Consider the following 12,198-nt stretch of genomic DNA (forward strand, 5'->3'; position numbering starts at 1 on the left):
TGCACCAGAATCAAATAAGACATAAGCTGGATGAGAATCAATGGTAAACATACCAGCCATCACCGGTTCCTATTGCAATATCTGCTCAGCATCCATGAAATTCACCTATCTAGATCGGCTAACTGGCACTTTCTTCTTGATCACTGTCCGCCTAACTAGCCTAGAGTTAGCCGATGGCTGGGCCGACTGGGTGGGCTGGTTTTGAGGACACTCATGGGCATAGTGGCCATCCTTGCCACATTTGAAACAAGCACCCAGTTTGTTTCCCTATCCCAGACGAGGTGGGGCCTGCTGCCCTTGGGGCTACTGATGTGGCACCTGCTGAGTAGGTGTATAGTACTATGTGGAAGAAGCCTAGGAAGTATGCTGGAGCTATCAAAACAAATGTCCACCTAATGATTGATAGGGCACTCGTCGAACAACCTGTACTTTCTGAGTATGGGGGTGGCTAGAAGACCCCGTAGCCACCCGCTTATGCTTCCATTCCACCTGGGAATCCCGCTGCAAGCCCTCCATGGTGATGGCAGCATTCATCATTTCCCTAAAGGTCTGATAGTTCCCGGTATACAATTTCTCCTGAAGGCTACAAGAGAGGCCATGATAGAAGCGGTCCCTCTTCTTCTCGTCTATGTCAACATGGGTCCCAACATACTATGATAAGTGATTAAACTTATTGACGTAGTCCATTACGGACATACTCCCTTGCCACAGGTCTAGGAACTCAGTCAACTTCCTATTGAGAATACCAGTAGGAATATAAAATTCTCTAAATGCTGCGGTGAACTCCTACGAGGTCACCTGGTGATCTGGCTGCTGTATGGCATTGAAGGTATCCCACCATGCACTAGCAGACCCCAACAACTATTGCGCTACAAAGCGCACCTTCTACTCATCCGTCATGATGAGCAACAAAAACTTTTGCTCCAGAATGCGAAGCCAATGCTCCGTATCAAGGGGCTCAGCTGTCGGTGTGAAAGTAGGTGGGCGGATCTTGAGGAAATCCTAATAAGAGCAGGGTCCCTTAGGACCGCGAGCACCACCCCTGTTCCCACCATTGCCCCGGTGGCCTCCGCGGGCGAAGCCATTGATAGCCTGTGGCAGCAGCTCCATGGTACGGGCTGACTCGCGGTGAGCAGCCATCATTTCTGCCATCATCTCTGCGTGAGTCAACGACGGTAGCGGTGGCGGTGGTGGAGGAGGAGCCAATAGTGGAGCCTCATGGCTCTCCCCGTTACCGTGCTCATTGGCTCGGCCACTTTCACCTTGGCCCTCACCAAGACCATGGCCTGCTCCGGCACTAGTGCTCCCACGTTCGGACCTCAGATTCATCTGTAACCGGTAGGAACCAATCACTTAGGACAACCTTCTAGATCAGAACAAGGGATTAGAGGAATAACAAGACATTTATTAAAGCATTCTTTTGGTTGTCCTATCAATTTACTAATCCAATTATACGTGTAGGGGGACTTTAGTTTAAGCAAGATGCTACTATCATGATGCATGTATCAGCCTGTACGCTCACTCAAGCCAGAATATAGTGGCATTTGCAAAATTTCGGCACATCGCACACTCACTTTCCGTATGCTAAGCGATTTCTTATGCAACGTAAGTCAGTGTACCTGCAGAAAACTGATTAGATAAAACCAGTGCCGCTATCCTAGATAGACCATATTGCTAGGTCTTATACTTATTTACATAACTTTAGCGCATCATATTTTTCACAAAACTTTTGTTGGTCAAATTTTTAAGTTTTTTAAAAGAGTGATGAAACTCGTAACCCATTATTAGCTATGGTACCAACTATGATAGAACCACCCGAAATAACACACTTACGGAGGCGCTCATCTTCCACCAGACACTAAGCACCCCGAAAGCAAGCTACATCGGGCGGTATCCGTCGGACACACCCCAAGGGAGAGCTCAAAAGATCCACATTTTCCCCCAAGGATCCAATAATGAGAACGAGTTATAATACTTAGTACATTTCATACATCTAGAGTTCTTAGAAATTCATTATTACATTGCCAAATTCAGAGTGCGGAAGATTAAATAGTGGAATGATAATAAACATCTATCGATAAAGAACAAGGATCTGTCTGTGCCCACTAGAAGAATCCTTCACACAATGGTACTCCTCAAGCGTTACCTGCAACAGGAGTAAATAAACCCTGAGTACACAATGTACTCGCAAGACTTATCCGACTAGTGGAAATAATTTCCTGACTCTAAGGGATATGCAAAGCTTTATGGTTTGTTGGTTTCCTTTTTGTAGAAAGAAATACTAATAGTGCGTCCTTATTTATGTTATTATTAGTAGCCATGGTTAATTTATTATCTAACCATTCTATGTAAGCACCTGTTCTACTTTCAAGCAAGAGTTGAGCAATCAGTTCCCTTTCATCACCTTCCATCTTTCTGTTCTTACTATAATGCTAGAGTTTAGACAAGCCATACCGGATTTTCTGGTGATTCACAAATCAATGCCCCTAGCTGGGTACCCTGAAAACACTCGCCCTGCTTGTACCCTAGGCACAAGCAGGACCAACCCATAACCCTCCTATCCCAGGTCTAGGTCCCTATCCAAACTTGGACTCCAAGCCCCCACTCCTCAGTCCTAGACTCAGTGCGGTGCAAGGACCTCCACCATCCCTGCCTCCAATTAGTCGGTCCGGAAAGAGCCAGAACCCATGACAAGAGAGCAACAAGTCTTCCCTGCGCCCATACCCAAGTATGTGCTCGGGATAATAAGTCTGTGACTTGTCTAGTGTCTAATGCAATGACTAGTCCTTAACCAACACAGACAGGAAAAAAGTGTAACCACGCTATGCCCTATTGGCCATAGGATACAACCTCTTACACCCACCAATACCCAAACCATATCCCTGCCCAGTCACCATTTTTCCTTTCCACCATTTTATCATGAGTGATCATAATTATCACATATTGTGAGTAACAGCAGGTTACTCACGCTACTGAAATCCTGAGCATAGCAGCTACTCGACCTGTACTAGTAGGACTCATAGGTAGATATATTTATGCATGTAGTTTCTATAAAATGCCTGTAATGTAAATGCACATCATATATATTCAGTGATCATTTAAAATAAGGGTTATGCACTGAGGCTTACCTTGGGCAGGCAGTGGGTCAACAAAGTCAGCACCAAAAGGCTCTGGGGCTCCCTCCTGCATAAGGATCTCCTCATCGTACTCCTCAATGACCTCCTCATAGTCATGTTCATCCACGGGCATGAAATCTACCAACTCATGATCTACATGCATGAAATGATGATGCAACATTTAGTAATGCGGCAACAACAACTCTTAAATAAAAATACGTCTCTCAAGCTACTAAGCGAGTTTTACCGACTAAGGTGCTAAGTTACCTATTGTTATCACTCACAAATATGAAGCGTGACATATATTATCTTATCGACTAAAGGTATTCTTACTCTTAATACCGATTTACTCTATATATGATTAAACAAGGAGTACTGGCTACTCTATTTATCAACCTACTCTAGGGCTACAAAAATTATAGTGAGTACATAATAATCTAATGAACCTACTATAAAATTTTCATGGCTAAAGCTATCACCGATTTGCCACAAAAATTATTACAAATATTAAGCTAACTAATACTAAGCTTTCTAAATTGAATTTATGAATCTATTGTCATCTCATATAACTATAAACTAAATACTCCAACAGATAGATAGCATTTTTGTGAACCTAACAAATTTTATTTCACTATTTTTGGACATCTATAGAATTTACTATTATTTTTTAAAGTTCAGCTCAAAACTAAATTGAATAAACATTCCTAATTTCGCTGGAAATTGAAAAACCAAATCCTCAACGCGGCCCGTGAGCGAGCGGCTTGGCCCACCCTAGCGCTCCGCGCACGCATGCACAGCACACCGGTGTGGCCCACGGGGCTCGGCCCACAAGCGATAGCGGCCCAACGCGGGAAGACCCACGCGTGCACCGGCAATTATGCAAAATAGACCCTAGCTGCCAACTACATGAACCCACGGTCCTTACCACTATTTCACTCTCTCACTGACGCTTGCACTTAACCCCCGGTTCTCTACAAATTCTCATTTCGAGGCCCCTGGCTAGAACTTAACAGAGGCCGCGGCATCTTCGACCAAAAGCCGACAAGCACGGACCTCCTCGGCCTCAACCATCACCTCCCTAGCACTCTATGAATGAAGCACAATCGATCAAGGTAATAAACACCAAGATTGGTGCTGCATAGAGGCATGGCCACGCACCACGGTGGGGTTTGGCCACGGTGACGCCGACGCCGACGAATTAACCTAGCCCAATGCCTCTACCACTACTCTAGGAGCGAAGGTGCCTCACTAGATACGTGAAGGGCATCCTAGACGAAGTCGTGGGACTCAACAGGGTGGTTGGCCACGAGTGCGAGGTTGTTCTGGTTCACGGCAAGCATGGCTATGGCGTCCCCGGTGACCTGCTACTCTGCCAGCAAAACTATTACACGGGCAAGGCAACCAAGTCAACACTTTGCAAAGGCACCGCTCAATTTAAATAACGGAGCATGGAGCACTGCACTAGCCGAGCACCCACCTCAATGGCCATGGCAGACTACCGCGAGGAGAATGCCCCGCATTACCTCACTATAGGATGGAAGCTCGCCAAGATGACTCTAATCGCTGGCTAACTAACAGGGCTAGTTTGGTGCATGGGTAATTGGAAGGAGGTGGACTACGCAAGGCTAATTGGACGGACGACTCAACTCGGTCTTATGGTGGCCGGCGAGGGGAAAACTCAAATTGATGCCTCGACATCGTACGGCTGCAATAGTGGCAAGCTTGGCACAAAGCTAGACTCCCACTCTACCTCCTAACATGCGCAATTACAAGGATGGGGCTAGCTCTACGGGTTTTGCCTTAGCGTGGCTCGGCCGGCATGACACCATTGAAGGTGATGTGATGGAGGGCTTAGCGTGGCACGATTACTAATTGGGGAAGGACGGTAGCATGATGGTGAAGGCTCCACGTGTGCTTACGAGTCCGACACAATGATGTGCGACCACAGCGCCATGACCCGCAAGACGGCGGCGGCACGGCACTGCGTGCCGCACTGGCTGGCGTTGGTATAGGGAAGCAACAGCATGGTGTGGCATCGAGCGTGGACATGATGGTGAAGTCAGGCAGGTAGGCCTACACGCGTGTAGCCATAAAAGGGTCAACGACAGCAGTGACTGGGCGAGCGGCGGTTGGAGCGCAGCGTGATCGGGGGCGTAGCTCAACGCGACAGCGAGCAGCGTGGCTCAGGCGGACGTGATGGTAGGCAGAGCAGCCAGGCTGACTGGACCCAGTGTGCACGTGGGTCGTGTGCTAGTGCACGGTAGGAGGAGGCCATGGCTAGCATGCATGTTGGGCGGCCGAGGCGGCAACACCGAGAGCCAGGCAGGGTGACCACGCCTAGGCACTGGCACCGATAAAAAACGTGACTTGCACGCTTTTTAAAGCTACTAAAATATCCAACCCAATGATCTAGTAGCTACACTACCTATTTTACGCTCGAGATAGTATGTCAAACTACTAAAACCAACCATGAAATTACACTACTCCTTAATCCAATTCGCCTACAAAAATTCCCAAACCTAGCTTCGTCAAAGCGTTGTCCGACTTAGGAATTATGGCTAAGTCTTAAATGGTTTCGCATCGAATGCGATTTCCAAGCTATTAAGTAAGCCATCTAGTGAATCCCATTCTCGACCGCAAGTATTTCACCACCACCTACGAAGCTTACACTACAAACTTTATTAAAGTTTTGTATATGCGTTCTATAGCATTCTCGTTCAATAAAAATTCATTTAGAACCCTAAATGACATAACGCGACATGAACTATAACATTCGTTTTGTGTTTTCGATGAACATTTTGAGTCATAGGAATTTATTTACACATTATATTTCATACATTTATACATAAGTATGATGCTCATGTAGTATTTTAGCAAAAGATTATACAGTGTAACACCGAGGGTGTTACAATGCCTGGTTGCGAGCTGCGCCGGTTGCGCCAACCACATCCCACTAAGGCACGCCCTTGCCAAGTCACTGGCTACCCCTCCCCCATCGCTCCCTTGCTCTCTCTCTCTCTATTCTCGTCTCCCTACCACCGTTGAATCGCACTAGCGTCGTAGCTATGAGGGGTCACCTCTCATCAATCCCTCTTGTCTATGCCTCTGCCCTCACATCCCCTCTCCAACCGCCCCACCCCGTTTTGATTGTGGCTCAGCTGAGCTTCAATTTTAGAGCTTCGCCCCACCACCAGGCCATTAAGACCCATCACCACCCGCGCCAAGGCCAGCCTCCACCACTTCACCCCATGAGTATTCCTCTGCACCACTAGCTCACCTTGGCTCCCTCTCCACCATGCACATGCTAGTGGGAGCGCTACCGCCTCCCCGCCACTGCTGACGCGGCCGTGTCCATCGTGGCTCGTTGCCGTACTCATCGTTGAAAGGTCCTAATGGCTAGAGGGGGGTGTGAATAGCCTAATAAAAACTTCTACAACAACACTTAACAAAACGGTTAGACAATTATAAGGCGAAGCAAGTATTGTGCTAGCCTACTCAAAAGGCAAGCCACCTATCACAATTTTAGTTTAGATAGTGTCTATTCACACAATAGCTATGACACTACTCTATGTTAGTGTGCTCTCAAAGACTAACTAAAGAGCCACACCAACCAAGCATGCAAGCTCTCACAACTAGCTACACTAAAGAGCTTGACAACTAGTTTGCGGTAATGTAAAGAGAGTGATCAAGAAGATTATACCGCTGCATAGATAAAGGAACCAATCAATCACAATGATGAATAACAATGAAGACCAATGACCTTGGAATCAATGATGAACACAATGATTTTTTACCGAGGTTCACTTGCTTGCCGGCAAGCTAGTCCTCGTTGTGGCGATTCACTCACTTGGAGGTTCATGCGCTAATTGGCTTCACACGCCAAACCCTCAATAGGGTGCCGCACAACCAACATAAGATGAGGATCACACAAGCCATGAGCAATCCACTAGAGTACCTTTTGGCGCTCTGCCGAGGAAAGGTCAAGAACCCCTCACAATCACCACGATCGGAGCCGGAGATAATCACCAACCTCCGCTCGACGATCCTCGCTGCTCCAAGCTGTCTAGGTGGCGGCAACCACCAAGAGTAACAAACAAAATCCACATCGAAACACGAACACCAAGTAGATGCAAACACTCAAGCAATGCACTTGGATTCTCTCCCAATCTCACAAAGATGATGAATCAATGATGGAGATGAGTGGGAGGGCTTTAGCTAAGCTCACAAGATTGCTATGTCAATGAAAATGGCCAAAGGTATGAGCTTCAATCGGCCATGGGGCTTAAATAGAAGCCCCCACAAAATAGAGCCATTGTACCCCTTCACTGGGTACAGCTCGGGGTGATCGAACGCTCCGGTCCGATCGATCGGACGCTCCGGTCCGATCGATCGAACGCAGCACCGGACGCTCCGTTCATGAATACTGGATGTGTCCGGTTAGCCTACTGGACATGTTCGGTATCTCCTAGACTGCCACGTGTCTAGTTCAAACCAACATAGCCGTTGCTGCCCATTCTGCCGATGACCAGACGCTCATACCGGATGCACAAACACAAATGACCGAACGCTGAGCCGCCGAGTCTGGTCGAGTCCAGTAAGCCACCAGGGCCGACCGAATGTGTCTGTTAGAAACTGACCAGACGCTGAGCCACAGCGTCTGGTGGAGTATAGTAAGCATCCATGCTTGACCAGACACATCCGGTCACATCGGACCAGACGCTGCCAGCGTCCGATCGGCTATCCTGCCGAACACTGCGTTTGCTAATTCACACCGGACGTGTCTAGTGTGACAACCAGACGCATCCGGTCACTGAGTTCATCGTCAAATAGTAGATGTGTCCGGTCACCATACCGGACGCGTCCGGTCACTCTGTAACCAGCGCGACTAACTCCTTTTCAACTCTATCTTCTTCACCCTTGCTCAATTGTGCCAACCACCAAGTGTATCACCATGTGCACATGTGTTAGCACATTTTCACAAACATTTTCAAGGGTGTTAGCACTCCACTAGATCCTAAATGCATATGCAATGAGTTAGAGCATCTAGTGGCACTTTGATAACCGCATTCTGATACGAGTTTCACCCCTCTTAATAGTATGGCTATCAATCCTAAATGTGATCACACTCCCTAAGTGTCTTGATCACCAAAACAAAATAGCTCCTACGGTTTATACCTTTGCCTTGAGCTTTTTGTTTTCCTCTTTCTTCTTTCCAAGTCCAAGCACTTGATCATCACCATGGTATCATCTTCATCATGCTATGATCTTTGTTTGCTTCACAACTTGGAGTGTGCTACCTATCTCATAATCACTTGATAAACTAGGTTAGCACTTAGGGTTTCATCAATTCACCAAAACCAAACTAGAGCTTTCAATCTCCCCTTTTTGGTAATTGATGACAACCCTTTCACAAAGATATGAATTGAAATTCAATTGAATCCATGTTGCTTGTCCAAGCATATTTACTATGTGTAAAAGGATATGGACAATTTTCATGAACCCCAAATGGTAGCAATTGCTCCCCCTACATATATGCTAAGAGTTTGGATAGTAGCTTGCACATATGCTTGGATAGGAAATATAGGAGTCAATGTCTACCAAATGATGCTAAGGTATTAAAGATGGACCTTTGAAGCGTGATACCAATTGGAGTGCACCATTATACCACCCTTAGCATCATGGTTAGCTTGATACCACTTGGAAACAACATTTTGAAAATGAAAGTTATCTAGTGATTTCATTTCATCATTCAATCTTACACTAGCATACATCACACAAGCATGGATATTTTGAATTTAGAACTTATGCCATGCAAGCAAACATATGAAATGCACATTCAAATGCACCATACAAGTTCATGAGCTTGCTCCCCCTACTTGTGTTCTCAAAATTTTAATTAATCCCTTTCCTTTGTCATATCTCTCCCCCTATGTCATATATCAAGATATCTTTATGTTTCTCTTCCTTTATGATATTTCTCCCCCCTTTTCACTATCTTTACTACTATCTTTGTTTCTCTCCCCCTTTGTCATCAATGACCACGAAGGTTTAAAATATAGATAGTATTACTTGTAGGGTCGAAATTATCAATGTCAATCAATGGGATGAGGATCAAAGTTTCGAATTTGGTTCAAACTAGAATATATGCCAAAGATATTTAACTCGGTTTGATCCAAGGACAAGCTTCTTCACACCTCTAGATAAGGGTTATCTTGTACCATGTTGAGTTAAACACTTAGGGCTCATTTTCTAGATTAAACACTAGGTTTACAAGCCCATAAACACGTCATATGCCATCACTAGATCAAGTCAAGCATAGAAGCAATAGTGATACCATATGATCATCAAATTCATTTGTTTTTCATGAATGAGCCTAATAAAATTGAACCATTTGAAGGTCCTAATAAGGTCCTAATAAGAATGAAAATATGACTAGATGCACTAAACATGTCCTTAGCAAGGATGTATACCATGCCAATCAACTTTTACCTTGGATTGCTTGAAGGAGAGGCATGTCATATGAGTGGGGAGTGCATCAACACATATTTGAGAAATCCAATATATTCAACTCATTTCTTAGCTTGCAAAACCTTTTCTCATCCAATAGCTTGGTGAATATATCGGCAAGTTGATCTTCAGTGCCCACACTCTCAGTGCAAATGTCCCCTTTTTGTTGGTGATCTCTTATGAAATGATGGCGGACATCAATGTGCTTTGTTCTTGCATGTTGAACCGGATTGTTGGTTAGCTTGATTGCACTCTCATTGTCACATAGCAATGGCACTTTCTTGAACTTGATTCCAAAGTCACTCAAAGTGGCCTTCATCCAAAATATTTGTGTACAACAACTACTGGCGGATATGTATTCGGCTTTGGTGGTTGATAATGCAACACTATTTTGCTTCTTTGATGACCATGAAACAAGTGATCTTCTCAACAATTGACATGTGCCCAAGGTGCTCTTCCTTTCAACTTTTCATCCTACATAGTCCGAGTCGGAGTAACCAACTAGCTCAAACTTTGCTCCTTTAGGATACCACAAACCAACATTGGGTGTATGCTTCAAGTACCTCAATATTCTCTTTGTAGCCTTCAAATGACTTTCTCTTGGTGAGGCTTGAAATCTTGCACACATGCATACACTAAACATGACATCCGGTCTTGATGCGGTTACATAGAGTAGGCTTCCAATCATAGACCGATACAACTTTTGATCCACCATATTTCCACTTGTATCACTATCCAAGTTGCCATTGGTTCCCATTGATGTGCTAATGACTTTGCTATCACTCATGCCAAACTTCTTGATCATATCCTTGATGTACTTGCCATGACTCACAAATGTACCATTCTTCAATTGCTTAATTTGAAGACCAAGGAAGTAACTCAACTCTCTAATCATGGACATCTCAAACTCATTAGCCATCATCTTTCCAAACTCATCACAAAAGTCTTGATTGGTTGATCCAAATATGATGTCATCAACATATATTTGCAATACAAATAGATCTTTTCCAATCTTCTTGATAAAAAGAGTGGTGTCAACCTTGCCCATTGTGAACCCTTTAGAGAGTAGGAAGTCCCTTAATCTCTCATACCATGCTCTAGGTGCTTGCTTCAATCCATACAATGCTTTCTTCAACTTGTACACATGGTTGGGCTTCTTGTCATCTTCAAAACCAGGAGGTCGCTCAACATATACTTCTTTATTAATGTAACCATTGAGAAATGCACTCTTAACATCCATTTGATAGAGCTTGATGTTGTGGGCACAAGCATAGGCTAGGAAGATTCTAATTGCTTCCAATCTAGCAACTGGGGCATATGTTTCTCCAAAGTTAAGACCTTCAACTTGTGTATAGCCTTGTGCTACCAATCTTGCTTTATTCCTTACTACTATCCCATCTTGATCTTGCTTGTTTCTAAAGACCTATTTGGTTCCAATCACATTATGTCCCTTTGGTCTCTCTACTAATTCCCATACTTGATTTCTTGTGAAGTTATTCAATTCTTTATGCATAGCATTCACCCAATCAACATCCTTCAATGCTTCATCTATCTTCTTTGGTTCAATGGATGACACAAATGAGAAGTGCTCACAAAATGATGCCAATCTTGATCTAGTTTGCACAATAGGTGATTATTATTATTACTCTCATGATAAAATGGTGAAATAAAATGGAGACAGGGTAGGGATATGGTACGGGTATTGGTGGGTGTAATAGGTTGTGTCCCGTGGCCAACGGAACATAGCTTGGTTACACTATTTTCTCTATCCATGTCGGCTAAGGACCGTCCGTTGCTGTGGATGGTAGTCAGGTCACAGACTTATTATCCTGAGCACATACTTGCTTATAGGAGCGGGAAGGCTCGTTGCTCTCTTGTCATGGGTTCTGGCTCTTTTCGGACCGACTGATTGGAGGTAGGGATGGTGGAGGTCTAAGCACCACACTGATGAAAGGTCCTAGTATGGCTAGAGGGGGGGTGAATAGCCTATTTAAAATTCTATAAATCAACTAGAGCTATTTGATTAGTAAGACAAATGGCGAAATGCAAACTTGCTCTAGCTCTACGAGGGTTGCAAGCCACCTATCCAACAATTCTAGTAGCAATAATAGCTAGACACACAACTTGCTATGATACTACTCACTAAGAGCTCTCAGTCTTTCTACTCTAAAGAGCTCCACTAGGCAAACTTAAATAGCAAAGCAAGCTCTCAAATCTAATTACACCAAAGAGCTTGCTACAACTAGTTTGCGAGAATATAAATGAGTGAGTAGGATGGTTATACCGCCGTGTAGAGGAATGAACCAATCACAAGATGAAGATTAAGCCAATCACCGGGAGAATGCAAATGACAAGAGACAACCGATTTTTCTCCCGAGGTTCACGTGCTTGCCAACACGCTAGTCCATGTTGTGTCGACCAATACTTGGTGGTTCGGCAGCTAAGAGGTGTTTCACAAACATCGTCCACATGATTGGACACCGCAAGAACCTACCCACAAGTGAGGTAACTCAATGACACGAGCAATTTACTAGAGTTACCTTTCGGCACTCCGCCGGGGAAGGTACAACTCCTC

This window comes from Miscanthus floridulus, chromosome 19 (genome assembly GCF_019320115.1).
Source record: "Miscanthus floridulus cultivar M001 chromosome 19, ASM1932011v1, whole genome shotgun sequence".
In the NCBI taxonomy this organism is placed as follows: Eukaryota; Viridiplantae; Streptophyta; class Magnoliopsida; order Poales; family Poaceae; genus Miscanthus; species Miscanthus floridulus.